The sequence below is a fragment of the Panthera uncia genome, chromosome B1 (assembly GCF_023721935.1).
Source record: "Panthera uncia isolate 11264 chromosome B1, Puncia_PCG_1.0, whole genome shotgun sequence".
NCBI lineage: Eukaryota > Metazoa > Chordata > Mammalia > Carnivora > Felidae > Panthera > Panthera uncia.
Window position 1 is genome coordinate 155,604,860 of NC_064811.1, and position 14,046 is coordinate 155,618,905.

The 14,046-nt window shown below is 40.7% G+C and overlaps 1 long non-coding RNA gene across 3 annotated transcripts in view; it reads right to left on the reverse strand.

Moving 5' to 3' along the window:
* The window catches only part of LOC125923259 (uncharacterized), a 27,815-nt gene extending 15,540 nt beyond the window's left edge, over positions 1–12,275 (reverse strand). For 2 of the 3 annotated variants that reach the window (XR_007457977.1, XR_007457975.1), the window contains exons 1-3: positions 11,917–12,275; positions 6,312–6,523; positions 2,648–2,875 (exon numbers count right to left, since the gene is read on the reverse strand). This is a non-coding gene — a long non-coding RNA (uncharacterized LOC125923259). The remainder of the gene's footprint in view (positions 1–2,647; positions 2,876–6,311; positions 6,524–11,916) is intronic. The other variant, XR_007457976.1, reaches the window with a different exon arrangement.
* Positions 12,276–14,046: the final 1,771 nt, after the last annotated feature.

Below are 14,046 nucleotides of genomic sequence, written 5' to 3' on the forward strand. Positions count from 1 at the left end.
CGGTTGCTGGGTTTGAGCCTCGCATGGAGCTCTGTGCTGACAGCTTGGAGCCTGGAACCTGCTTCAGATTCTGTGTCTCCCTCTCTCTGCCCCTCGTCCCTCTGTGCTCTGTCTCTGTGTCTCAAAATTAACAAAAACATTTAAAGAAATTTAAATATACATATATATATATATATATATTTTTTTTTTTTGTCTGTTTTCAATTTTCCTTCATTTATCTGTTGGCCCTTTCCCTTACAGGGACACTCTACCTCTCCACAAAAGGAGACCTGGAGGGGGAGCATGGGTGGCTCAGTTGGTTAAGGGTCTGACTTCAGCACAGGTCACGACCTCCGCGTTAGTGGGTTCAAGCCCCACGTCGGGCTCTGTGCGGACGGCTCAGAGCCTGGAGCCTGCTTTGGATTCTGTCTCCCTCTTTCTCTGACCCTCCCCCACTCACGCTTTGCCTCTCTCTGTCTCTGAAAAATGAATAAAACTTAAAAAAAATTAAAAAAAAAAAAAAGGACACGTGGGCCCGAACCATTCAGGCACGTGGTACTTCTAGCAGGTCTTCTTTGTGCTCCAGAGTCCTCCCAAGGAGGTCTTTGAAAGCACCTTTCTAGAAATGTCTCCTTCCTCACACGGGACCCTGAGATGCACTGGGATTTAAATTTACTTTCATTCTGTCCTCTTTTGGTAAAACCTTTTCTCCTTGCTTGGGAATGAAATGTTGCAACGTTCTTGGACATCATGGATCCCAACAGTTTCCATAGATCATTAGCCCATCGGACCAAATTGAGTAATGAGCGCTTCAATCCTGGAATAGTATCCCCTCTGCTTTATCACCTGCCCCCCTGCCTGAAAGATTTAGGGGGAATGGAGACGCTTGGAAAAAAGGGTGGGCCAGGCGATACATTGTTTGCTTTCCTGCCTTCTCTTGGGCTAAATGCTACGCTGATGGTAACACTTGCACGATCTCCACATTCAGCCAGGTAAGTTGCACATACAAGATCTGATATTCAACTTGCAGGGAAGGAGCCTGGATCTTCCTCGCTCTTTTTTTCTCCCTGTGCATTTGCTGAAATGGGAAGTGTCATAACCAGCTTGTCTGTTTACTTTCAGCTCGTTGTTTTGGGAAGAATAAAGAGGAAACTGACTGGCATTCAGAAACAGCAGTCAGGAAAAGCACACATCTTTCTTCTTCTTATATATCAACTTGTTTAATCAGAGCATTTGTACTTTGATGTATTATTATTATTTCTCTCTATGGGAATTGATTTGTAATGTTACCTAATCAGTGTGGTTCCAATTTTAATCTCAGAGCTGAGTAATAAATATGACATTAATTTCCATAAACCATATATATTTGAAAGCTTCATTTACATAGTGAGCAATTTAGGCCTATAAATTCTAATGTGTTTCTATTCTTTTTGGGTTACTGTTTGCATAACCTTTTTATAGCTCTGGCAAACCATAACGCTGCCCACTACTGACAAATTTCTTGCTGTTGCCCAGTGCATAAAAATGTGTTTTAAGTAACTCTCTAACACTCTCTCCGTAATTTTTCTTCTTTCTCACTCACCAGTGAGGGTAATTCCCTTTTAGGAGCTGAAAAATTCCATTTATTTTCCCTACCAATTTCAGAATCTCATGGGGCAGTTTTCTCTGGGCTCGTATAGGGTTCTGGTAGAGCTGGTTCCAGGATGGCCCCATCGATCGTAGGCAGAGCAACTTGACTTTCACAGAAGCACAGACTCAGGGTGAGTAATAGCACCTTGTCTCTACGAGGCTGGCTGGAGCATGAGATCCAGGGTCACCGGGCACCCCTAGCATGGACACTGAGCACTTTTCAAGGTTTGTAAAAATGGATTGGAGATGTTAGAATGGATCATCTCATTTCATAGTAATATACACCCATGAAAGAGAGAGACGGCGAGCAGAGACAGACAGAGACAGAGTCAGAGACAGGGAGACAGACACAGAGGTAGAGAGAGAGAGACAGGGAGACAGAGAGACAGAGACAGAGACATAGGGTGTGAGAGGAGAAAATATATTCAGCTCCTGACCGTTCATCTCTAGTAATTTCTACATGCTGAAAGCTTCAAACAGTTATTATTATTATTATTATTATGATTGCTTTTTATAGACAACTACATCCAGCCTAATCTAGTAGCATCATAAGTATGGATAGCACCTTGTAGCGCACTTTTGTGTATATTATCACACTTGATCTTTACAATATTTCCATGAGGTGTTACTATATTCATGCTAAAGATAAGGAATCTAAGGACCAAGCATCTTTACTATTATATTGACACAAAGAGAATATTTATTGGGTTTATCTGGCTAAAGGAAGAACTAAAATACACACCTTTTCACACACAAATAGTCATGAAGACATTGACACCTTGTAAGAAGACCACAGTAAATATTTCCCGGGCCCCCCAGAGCCTCCTGAGCCTGGGGGCAGTTGAATTCCAGCCTAACCAGAGGCGCACTGGCTCACCCCCAACTGTGTTCTCCTGGGATTCCGCCTACATGCCTTCCCTGAATCTAGTCCAGTGGGTACTGAACCGAAACCATTAGCTACTGTTCCATCAACAAGGTGAAATAAATCAGGGGTCTCAGCTCCGAACCTAAAAACAAGAGTTTATGTCACCCTTCCTACCTCTCTGTTCAGCAGTCTTAGTGATCAGAGATTAATTGGTACACGAGAAAGGTGTTCACTGCTCTCCCTGGAACCAGGCAGACGGTTGGACGCTGGACAGACTGCTGGTTCTGTGTTGTGGCCACAGCAGAGGTGGCGCAGCTCAGAGGAGAAACAAAGGGCTTAAGGTGCAGATGCTTCAGTTCCGCCCACAGCACCACCCGCTGACTCCGTGTTTCTCCGGATGAGCTGAGGGAGGGAAGCAGGGGGTTGGAGTCAGCACACCTGGGTTACAATCCGTGCTGCCCCACTTAGCAGCAGTGGGAGACAGCGAGTGTGGCCTCAGCCTCTGCGAGGAGACCTATTGGGTATTAAGTGTGTACTAGTTTTCTACTGCTGCATAACAAATTGCCACCAATTTAATACCTGTTTATTATCTCGCAGTGTCTGCAGATCAAGAATCCTGGGGCTCCTGGGTGGCTCAGTCAGTTATGCATAGACTCTTACTTTCAGCTCAGGTCATAGTCTCACAAGCTCATGAGTTCAAGCCCTGCACAGAGCCTGTTTAGGATTCTGTCTCTCTCTTTCTCTTCCTTTCCCCTGCTCTCTCTCTCTCTCTCTCTCTCTCTCTCAAAAATAAATAAATAAACATAAAAAAAAAATCCAGACACAGAATGGTTGGAAATTCTGCTCAGGGTTTCACGGGACTGAAACCAAGGTGTTGGCGAGGACTGTGGTTTTCATCTGGCACTTACGATCTTCTTCCAAGCTGTGGGCAGAATTCATTTCCTTACAGTTGTAGCATAGGGGGTCCTCATTTTCTTGCCAGCTTTTGGTTAGGAACTGCTTTCAGCAGCTAGAAGCCGCCTGTAGTACCTCACCGTGTGGTTCCCACGGGCAGTTCGCGAGATGGATGTTTGCGTTTGTCCAGGCCAGAAGGAACACATTTCCCTGATTTCCTCTTTTGCCACCAGTCAGAGAAACGTCTGTGCTTTTAATTGGTTCCTGTGTTTAGATCATGCCCACCTATGTTGAGGCCAACTGTGCCATCCAACATAACCTTATCAAGGGAGTGAAATCTATCATATTCAGGCCCAGGATTATGCACAGCATGTACATCACCGACAGGAAATCTTGGGGACACCTTAGAATGCAACCTATCACGAAGTGATAACAGTTTATGTGAAAATCACTCAGTTCTAGGCAAATACTTGGCATTCCATAGATAGTAATTCTTCATAAGATGGGGCTAAGACTTGATAGATTTTTAAGGGTACGATAATTCTGGTAACCATTTTGTGCATTTGTCTCCCGTGAAGAGAAAACTTCCACGTAAATTACAGATTTTTTTTTTTAATCAACCATACTGCCTTACTCACCACCAAGCACGTAATACGTACTTAATGAAAACTTGTTTAAATGACATGTGGTATGGAGGATTGGATTATTTTTTCATAATAAGGAATTGTCTTGACTTTGAAGACTGTGCACCATGATTTAACACTTTATCAGGGCATCCATATACATACTTAAGGTTTTAACCAATATGCATTTGTTAACAACTCACAAATTTTTATTCACAGACTTTCCCACTGTCAGCTCTTAGACTTCTATCTACAGCTACATACTGGTCATTGCCACTAGTGTGTTACCTAAACATCCCAAATTAAACATATTGCAAATAATTTCCTCTTTTTATAAGTTCTGTCTCAATAGATGTACCACATCCTCTCCAATCTCCAAAGCCAGAGACCTGAGAATCATTCATCTCAGACTCTCCTCAATCTTAACTCCTTTATCTAATGACTAAATCATGGCAATCCTGTCTCCTGAGTACTTTATTCTTTCTTTTCTCTGTCTGTGCTAACCATGCCTTTATTTGCTACCTGTGCTTCTACAATAGTGGATTCTTTTTTTTTTTTTAACGTTTTTTTAATTTATTTTTGAGACAGGGAGAGACAGAGCATGAACAGGGGAGGGTCAGAAAGAGGGAGACACAGAATCGGAAACAGGCTCCAGGCTCTGAGCTGTCAGCACAGAACCCAATGCGGGGCTCGAACTCACGGACCGCGAGATCATGACCTGAGCCGAAGTTGGCCGCTTAACCGACTGAGCCACCCAGGCGCCCCTACAATACTGGATTCTTAATCAGATTTCCTGTTCTTGGGCTCTCCAATCCATTCTATACTCTATTGTCCAAGTTATTCTTCAAAGGTACAAATCTGATTCTGTCTCTTTCCAGTTTTCAGTGACTCTGAGTTGATGGCTAAGAAAAAATCTGGCTGTGCAGCTTCTATTTACACTGCCTGGATATACATGGATCTTCATACAGCGGGAAAAGTTTTCTGTTAAAAATATTTCTTGAAGCATAATTTACAGAGGATGAAACACAGGTATGGTATATGTTTTGATGAGTTTGGATGAATATATATATTTGTGAAGCCACCATCCAATTAAGACACAAAATACCAAAGTCATCTTTGTAGAACATAAACCATGTTATGGACTTGACATAACTCTCAAAAGTTTCCCATCACAGAATGAAATTCAATTTCCCCTCTCACTGTACAATTGCAGAAGGGGACCCTGCCCACTTCTCGAACCTTCCTCCCATGACCCAGCTCCTTCCTCACTCATACAGCTCATGCCTTGTGGTCTTTCCTAGTTGTCTCAAATATCCCAAACTCATCCCTGCCTCTGCCTAGAGCATTCTCATGGCTTTTCCACTTCCTTCCTCAGGTCTGTCAAATGCTACTTCTTCGGAGCTCTATAAACCCTTGTTTATTTTATTTTGTTTTGTTTTATTTTATTATTAATTAATTAATTAATTAATTATAAACAGTACAAATAATTTTAGATGTTTTATGTATTTTTTGAGAGTGTGATTGGGGAAGGGGCAGAGAAAGACAGGAGGACATAGGATCTGAAGCAGACTCTGTGCTGACAGGCTGACAGCAGCAAGCCTGATGCGGGGCTCAAACTCATGAAATGTGAGATCAGGAGCCAAAAGTGAGCCCACAAAAGTGTCCCACTGAGCCAAAGTGGGACAGTCAACAAACTGAGCCACCCAGGTGCCCCAATAAACTCTTGTTTAAATGACTCATGCTTTGGGGAGCTTTCTTGATCATCCTATTTATTTTTATTTTTTTAGGGGGTGAGGGGCAGAGAGAGAAGGAGTGAGAATCCACACTGAGCATGGAACCCGGCCTGGGGCTCCATCCCACAACCCTGGGTTCATGGCCTGAGCTGAAATCAAGAGTTGGACGCTCAACCAACTGAGCCACCCAGGGGCCCTGGTTGATCATCCCATTTAAAACAGCATCCCCCTCTCAGGCCTTCCTCTTACAGGTACCACCATCTGACACAACTATATACATGTGTTTGTTGATGCATTTACACTGAAACGTAAAAGGACTCTGGATGTCTTGTTGACTGCCATATTGCCAGTGTTTCAAATGGTGTCTGAGAACAGGCTCTCAATTAATATTTGTGAACGGAGGGGATGGAATCTAAAGTCTACAATGTGATATGATCTGGCCCTTGCCTTATTTCTAGCTTATGTTTTCCATGTCCCACAAGCTTCAGTCAGTTTTAACTACTTTCAGTCCCCTAAGGACGCCAGATTCCCCTTCACCCTTGAGCACATATCCTTACTGTCCCCGGGGTGTCGCTTCCTTTTTTGTACCTTTCAAGTGCTGTCCTTTCTCATTTTGAGTTTCTTCCTCTGAGAAGCTCCCTACTCCATGCTTCCTCCTTCACATGCCTTTTCTCCTTTGGAGAGCTCCTAGCATGTCCAGAAAACAGTTATATTTCAGCAGTATTTTCCTGCCAATTCTTGGATCCTTTGAGGATTGATATTTCTTCTCATCCTCGTATCAGTAGTACTCAGCCAGCGTACTGTATGATGTGAGCACAATCATTTTTTTAATTTTTGTTAAAAAAAGATAACAGGAAATAAAAGAGGAAAGAGAGAGAAGAGGTAGGTAAGAAGAGAGAAAGAAAAAAAGAGGAAAAGCTGGAAAGGAAAAATAAAATAGATGTTTAGATAATGAAATGTAAAGATTTGAATTCAGTCCCTCAAATGCTGGGTCCAAGGACCCAGCAAAATGTTCTAGAGTTAATTCATGCTTATCTTCAGTTATAAAATCTAAGGCTTATTTACATCTAGGATTTCCAAATTTTTCTTCCTTGTTGTGTGTGTGTGTGTGTGGTGTGTGTGTGTGTAAGAGAGAAAAAGAAAGAGAGAGAGAGAGAGAGAGAAGCTTTGTTTCTGAAGAGAAAGAAGATTATATAGAAGATACATTAAGTAGTGGTTTGCATATAAACCCACAACAGGTTTATATACTAGCAAATGGTAGCATTACACATGGAACCAATTTCTTAATATTTTAATGTAATTCTTGAGGAACACATTCACAACATAGTCAAGTGTGAAAAGAGTTGTCTTAGTATGATGTATGACACCCAATAAAACCTCTGATTTGTCATTGCAGTCTGGTTCCTTCCTTGACCAATCTTTCCTTTTGAAGCTGAACAGGCCAAGACGAAGAGAGAGAGAGAGAGAGAGAGAGAGAGAGAGAGAGAGAGAGATTCAGGAGTAGTTGTATTAATCATGTTTTTTTTTTAATTTTCTATATTTTATGATGCTTGGACATCTTGGTGCCTTGCAGGCTGGGAGAGACTGCCCCTCCCCAGGGCTGGTTAATTCCAAGACAGAAAGCGACTCTCCTGGGAGCATAGTTTTCCTATGTAAACCAATTAATCCAAAGCCCACTCCTTAATACCTCCTTTATGTAACTCTCAAGGAATCAATGTTTCTCCTGCCCTTGATCACCCCAAAGTCAGGTGCTGCATAATCAGAGACCACCCTATAGCTCAGAGCCTGCTGAAATTAAACTGTCCAATCCTGAACGTGTTCAAGCTTGCTCATCCGATCTCCCCCGTTCTTTCCCTAGAAACCACAACAGAGCTCTGGAAAACAGTTTCTCCTTCGCTTTTTCTGACTCCTGGCCAAACTCTGTTTCCCCACATAGACCTGCATGGTGTGGCATATTCCCTTCTCTTGGGAACTATGAGTTATAAAGCTTCTTTAAATGGCATTGATGTCTCTGTGTCATCACCTCCGTACATTAAAGTCAGTTCTAGTAATTAAATTCCAGATACAATCACAACAATGATTCAATGTAGATAAAAATAAGAACTAGTCGAGAATCTTGAACAATTGGATTAATTCTAATCATCAGCACTCTTCATGGCCCTTTCCCCCCAAGAATTGCCTGTACTTATAATCACACTAGAAAAATCAAGAATTTCCTGTAATATTGAGCACAGTAGAACGCAAGGAGCTATGAGGAAAATAAATGGAGGAATCCTTGGGAAGCACGGCAGTACATGTTCACATCACTCTCTGGAACAATATTTGGGACAAAAATCCATTTAACTTATTCTCAACCATCACGGTTGTTTTCCCGAATCATAAAATCCCTATTATGAAATAAACCCTGACATCAACATGATTAGTATGATCAAAAACCTTAACAGCAGCATGCAGGCTTTAAATTGCAGGTTTTTTTTAGGCCACAATTATAGATTCCATGATTTCCCCTACCTACTAAGTAATTGGATATTATTTCAATGCAGCACCGATTGTTGGCAGTACTTTTTTCCATGTGTGTAAAAGAAACATAGGTTTAAAGCCATGACACAAGGTTTTGGGGAGCTCAGTGGTAATGTATTAAGCAATCATTTTGTGGATTAATTTTGGATTCAATTAAAAAGAAACCAAACCTATGTGTAGTTTCTGCTTATGAAGTTATATACTCCTATTTACGTATAACTTTATTTGAGCCTTTATATGTATGGGCACATCTCTATAATTGTTTTATTAAAATTTTTTTAATGTTTATTTATTTTTTGAGAGAGAAAGAGAAAGAGAGAAGACAGTGCACAAGCAGGGGAAGGGCAGAGAGAGAGGGAGACACAGAATCCAAAGCAGGCTCCAGGCTCTGAGCTGTCAGCACAGAGCCCGACACGGGACTCGAACTCACCAGCCATGAGATCATGACCTGAGCTGAATTCAGAGGCTTAACTGACTAGACCACCCAAGAGCCTCTAACTCTTTTTAAGTTTGTTTATTTATTTATTTTGAGAGAGACAGAGACTGCATGAATTGGGGAGGAGCAGAGAAAGAGGGAGACAGAATCCCAAGCAGGCTCCATGCTACTAGTGCAGAGCCCAGCGTGGGGCTTGAACTCACAAAATCCCAAGATCATTACCTGAATTGAAACCAAGAGTCGGACGCTTAACTGACTGAGTCACTCATGCACCCCTTGGCACATCTATAGGTACATGACTAATTCGTTCTATAATTTGGATATGTTTTTAGAGAGAGCTTTCTATTGTAAATTAAAAGCTTTGTAGTGAATCTCTCCATTTACATGGACTTATTTGGACCACATTGTATAAATTTCATAAAATAAAATAAATATTCATCAATAGCCTGTGTTAAATGGGTTGCTGCCAGAGGATACTCTCTGGGCATTAGTGTAGAGACAGAGGCTTGGAATTCAGGTCTTTGTACCTGGCTTGGTCTTATTCCTGAGGGTAAAGGAGGTTGCAGCCAATGACCAGACAAAGACAATAACAGTGCTCAGAATTTCCGTTCACAATGAAATCCATCGACTTTACCCCCCAGTTTGGATTTCAGCGTTGCCAGTATTTAATTATGAGTGAACTTGAGTCTATCACTTGACCTCTATAATCTGTATTTTCATCATCTGTAAAGGGAGAGCTTGAAATTAATGATCTTTTTCACCTGCCAACCTAACAAAAGTATAAAGTGTAAAGAGTTGCGTAACATAAAAATCTAGATTGCACATGTAAACAGAGACGGAAGGTAATAGTACCAATTACTGTGTTATTCATACACATTCATTCACTAATTCATCCACTAAGTCACTCTTTTATTGCACACACTCTTGTTAAGTGTCTATTAGATAGGAAGGAAAAATCAGATGGACTTCTTGGTTCGGGAATGACTCTCTATCTCCCTGTCAAGAGGGTCATTAAAGAAATACTGTTTTAATCTTTGCCATGGCCAGATTATTTGCTTTAAATCCTGGCTCCTCAGATAACATACATAAAGAAATTGTTGAATAACTAGTCATCTTGGTGAGATTAGAAAAGCTGTAACTGATGTTAAAAATCATCTTTTGAGTTTTTGTCATTCAACTTGGGAAGTGTGACCATGAAAACTAAAGAGAAGACATGTTTCACAATTTGTTTTTATGTAGAATTGGTTTTGTGGTAAAGATAGTTGAACAGTCAAATCAGATTCCAAGCTAAATGATCATTTTTGTTTTACAGTTTCAAAGACAGACTTCATTGTCAGTGGTCTGAAATGGAGATGCTCTCATAGAGGCTGTTAATATGAAGTAAGTGATCATGCTTAAAATAGTAATAATGATGACAATAATAATAAATATCCTGCTCCCTGATACACCACAGTTCAAAATCAGTTCAAAGATGCAGCCATCGAACTAATGAATAGGACGAGGAAAGAGGACTAAAAACGTCTTATTTATAGATCACAAACAGAACTTCAGGAGCCCCATTCTCATTCACTGAGAGAAGATATCCCTTAGTGAACCTCTTTAATGATTAAAAATCAAAGCTGAAATAACATGACACCAACCTTGTTGCTTTGTCCATTCTTTTGGGACTCATTCTTCTATCATATTCCTTGGCTGTTTACACACACACACACACACACACACAATAAAGCAAGGTGCAAATCAAGCAGAGAGTGGCCTGACTGTTGCCCATTAACATATGACAAAGGCCTGTAACACAATGCCCAGTGGGAAGAAGTCTAAGCTAACAGACTCACTAAATATTCACTGTGCTCCAAAATCCTGATTATCAGGACAAGAGCTAGAATAGCTAATGCACAAGCAGGCTCAATTAACCCTAATTAGCTCAGAGTCAGACTACAAAAGACTTAATTAGCAGTTATTAGGTGCCGCTCAGAAACGGAGCGTAAATTATGGTTGGTAGCAAGCTGTGTTTAAGGGTCTCCTGGCTAAGTGACACCAAAAAAAAAAAAAAAAAAAAAAAAAGGAAATAAATGTTCCTCCATTGGGGATTAAGTGTAAAATAATAATACGGGTCTTGACTTAAGTTTCATTTATTCAGAGTGTATCATTGATTTAATTTTTTTCTGCATGACTCAGATGCTTTAAGAGAAGGGTTCGAAAGTTTAATTCTAATGGTGTGATGGCTATGCTCTACCATGAAGAGGCTGGGACCAGCTCTGATTGGTCCAAACTTGACTCCTGGCTGCTCATGAAACTGGCAACCTTTCAGTCAGCACAAACTCTCCTCCTTTTTTCCTTGTCTCATTTATTCACCAACACATTTCCAACAGGAGCTGAAAGTTAAGGACCCCTCTGACATTACAGTAAAATTATTTTCATCAAAAATACATAGTGACCAGAGTAAGATTTAAAAAAAAAAAAAAAAAAAAACAGACGTAGGGGCTCCTGGGTGGCTCAAGGGGTTGAGCGTCGGACTCTTCATTGTTGCTCAGGTCATTAACCCAGGTCCTGGGATCGGGCCCTGCTAGGAACAGAGTATGATTAAGATTCTCTCTTCCCCTCTCCCCTGCTTGTGCTCTCTCTCTCTATCTCAAACTAAAAAAGAAAAAAAGAGGTAAAGGAATATAATATACCCCTCCCCACCAGTCTTGTTCTCTCCCTGTCTCCCTTTTTTTTTAGAATAAACATGACTGTCAGAGAGGTAGAAAATTATAATATTTTTCTTACGTTTTATAATATCTTGCACAAAATATGGGCTTGACATGAGTGAGGCCAGGAATTTGTTTTAGAACACTATAGGATTCTTATATTTAATGCATATTTGATTATCTTTATTTAACATGACTATAAATGTTACGGCTCATTAAACTATTCAGCCTTGTCATAAATTACTTCATAGAAGAATGCTGTTTATAGGTGTATGTAAACCCAGAAAAGCTGTATTTTAAGAGTCTACTTTAACCAACCATTAATTTCATGCAGTAACTGGTTTCCTCTTAAAAAGAAATAATGCCAAAGGACCACTTAGGAAGAATGGAGGTGTATTAGTTTTCTATTGCTGTGTAACAAATTACCACAAACTGAATATCTTAAAGCAATGCCCCTTTATTAGCTCACAGTTCTGTATGTCAGAAGCCCAGGCTGATTTGGCTGAACTCTTGGAAGGTCAAAATCAAAGTCAGACTGAGCTTTTACCTGCAGACTGTTAAAAAAGAATCTTTTTCCAACATCATTCCGGTTGTTTCCGGAATCCAGGTGCTTGTGGCTATAGGTCTGGTGCCTTGGTTTCCTTTCAGACTGTTAGGCAAGGCTGTTCTTTGCTCCCAGAGGCCTCCGTCCTGACCCCCTGACATTCCTTCTTGTTTGGTTCCTACTATCTACAATTTAGCAACATTACACTAAGTCCTTCTCACACTTTGAAAGTCTCTGATTTCTCCTTCTGCTCCTAGCTAGAGAAAACTCACTGCTTTTAAAAGTCCCATGACAGGGGTGCCTGGGTGGCTCAGTTGGTAAAGTGTCCGACCTCAACTCAGGTCATGATCTCACAGTTCATAGGTCGACTTTGGCTCAGATTATGATCTCACAGTTCATGGGTCAGGCTCTGTGCTGACAGCTCAAAGCCTGGAACCTGCTTCAGTTTCTGTGTCTCTCTCCCTCTCTGCCTCTCCCCTGCTCACCCTCTGTCTCTCTCTCTCTTGAAAAATAAATTAATTAATTAAAACAAAGTCCCATGAGATTAGATTGGGCCCACTTAAATGATCCCCCTTTGGATTAATTCAAGGTGAACTGATTAGCATCTTTAATTTTCTCTCAAAATCCTTTTTGCCAGGTAGCATAACTTAATCAGAGGCAAATATCTCACTAGATTCATAGGAATTAGGGCTCAACCTTCCCTGCATCCACACCCAGGCCCCCACGAGGAGCAGAGGGTGGCAATGGTGCAGATGCAGGAGAGAGAAGCCAGCACGGTACCCAAGTGCCAAGGGGTGGGAAAGAAGGAGACTGAGCACATATCCTAGAGACTTCAGGGACAGTGGGAGGGGGTACTGCATGTGGGCTGGGTCTCCAGGCCTCCAGAACATTCTCCATTGTTCTGTCCCACTGGTCTTTAGAATCAAAGATAAGATTATGAAGAATTTTAAGATGACAATTGCAGAATATTAAACCCCAGTGGGGGGGGGTCTTCCTTCTGAACACTAGGAGGTTATGCTAACCACATATGCAGGAAGCTGGCCCCGGAAATAAGCAATATATAAGTGTTTGCTGTTATTTTTTTAGTGATAGTAGGAGTATTTTGCAGGTATCAGACACTTAAGTAGACAAAATACTTAGTTGTTTCAAGATACTTGTCTAATTATTATTTTGTACAAATGTACCTATGAAATCAGGCCTGATATAGAGGCATCTTATATTCAATGAGGCTACTCCAAAGGACTGTCTACAAGAACTCCAAACCATTGATTTAAAGTATTTCTGCTCATGGAGGAAGCGGTATTGACGTTTTATACAGAATATGCAAAGCTCCCTTCTTTATTTACTTTTTCTGTTGTTCTGGGTATGGTCCTAACCCCCCAAGCCTAACATCTGGCTTGTTTCACCATCACCGAATTAATTAAAAAATAAATCAACTTGAACTTACATTCACTTTAGGTCTTTCTTTTTTCTTTCTTTCTTTTTTTTTTTTTAGCTTATCACACAATTCATTTCAAATTTTATTCTATTAAGAATAAGTTATGAAAATTGCACACAGTTTTCCCCTTCTTTTCTTCCTTTTCTGTCAAAACTACTGTAGATGGTATGAGCTTAATCCCAAGGAAACTAATAAAGTGAATTGTTCACACAATTACATATTATTTTCCTGTTATGTACAATTCTCTCTGGGCGCCCAATGCTCAGTGATTGACTGATCTATGAAACCAGAATCCTGTCTGATTTTAAGCTTTGAGTATTCCACCACCTCTAAAATTTTTGACAAGTCTGTTTAAAGAATGGTGTGATTCAATCATAAGACCGCTCAAAAAAACTGCAACATATGCTTTGTTCTGTGTGGGGAAAATTTTTCCATCATCCACCAAAGGAGGAAGAGAGAATAAAACACAATAGAATTTTATCAGAGTGGTAAACTGAAGCAAAGATGATACATACTGGAGAGAGATGGACCTGGGCTCTTGGCTAATATAAAATGAGGAATCAGAGGGCAACAGTGACTGCAGACAGTGGGTCTAATTATCTCCAGAGGGGGGCATTAAGATGTTCTGACTCCAGCTGTCAAGCAGCCGTAAACTTCTCCAGGCTAGTGTTTTGAGTTTTCAGAGTGCAACACCA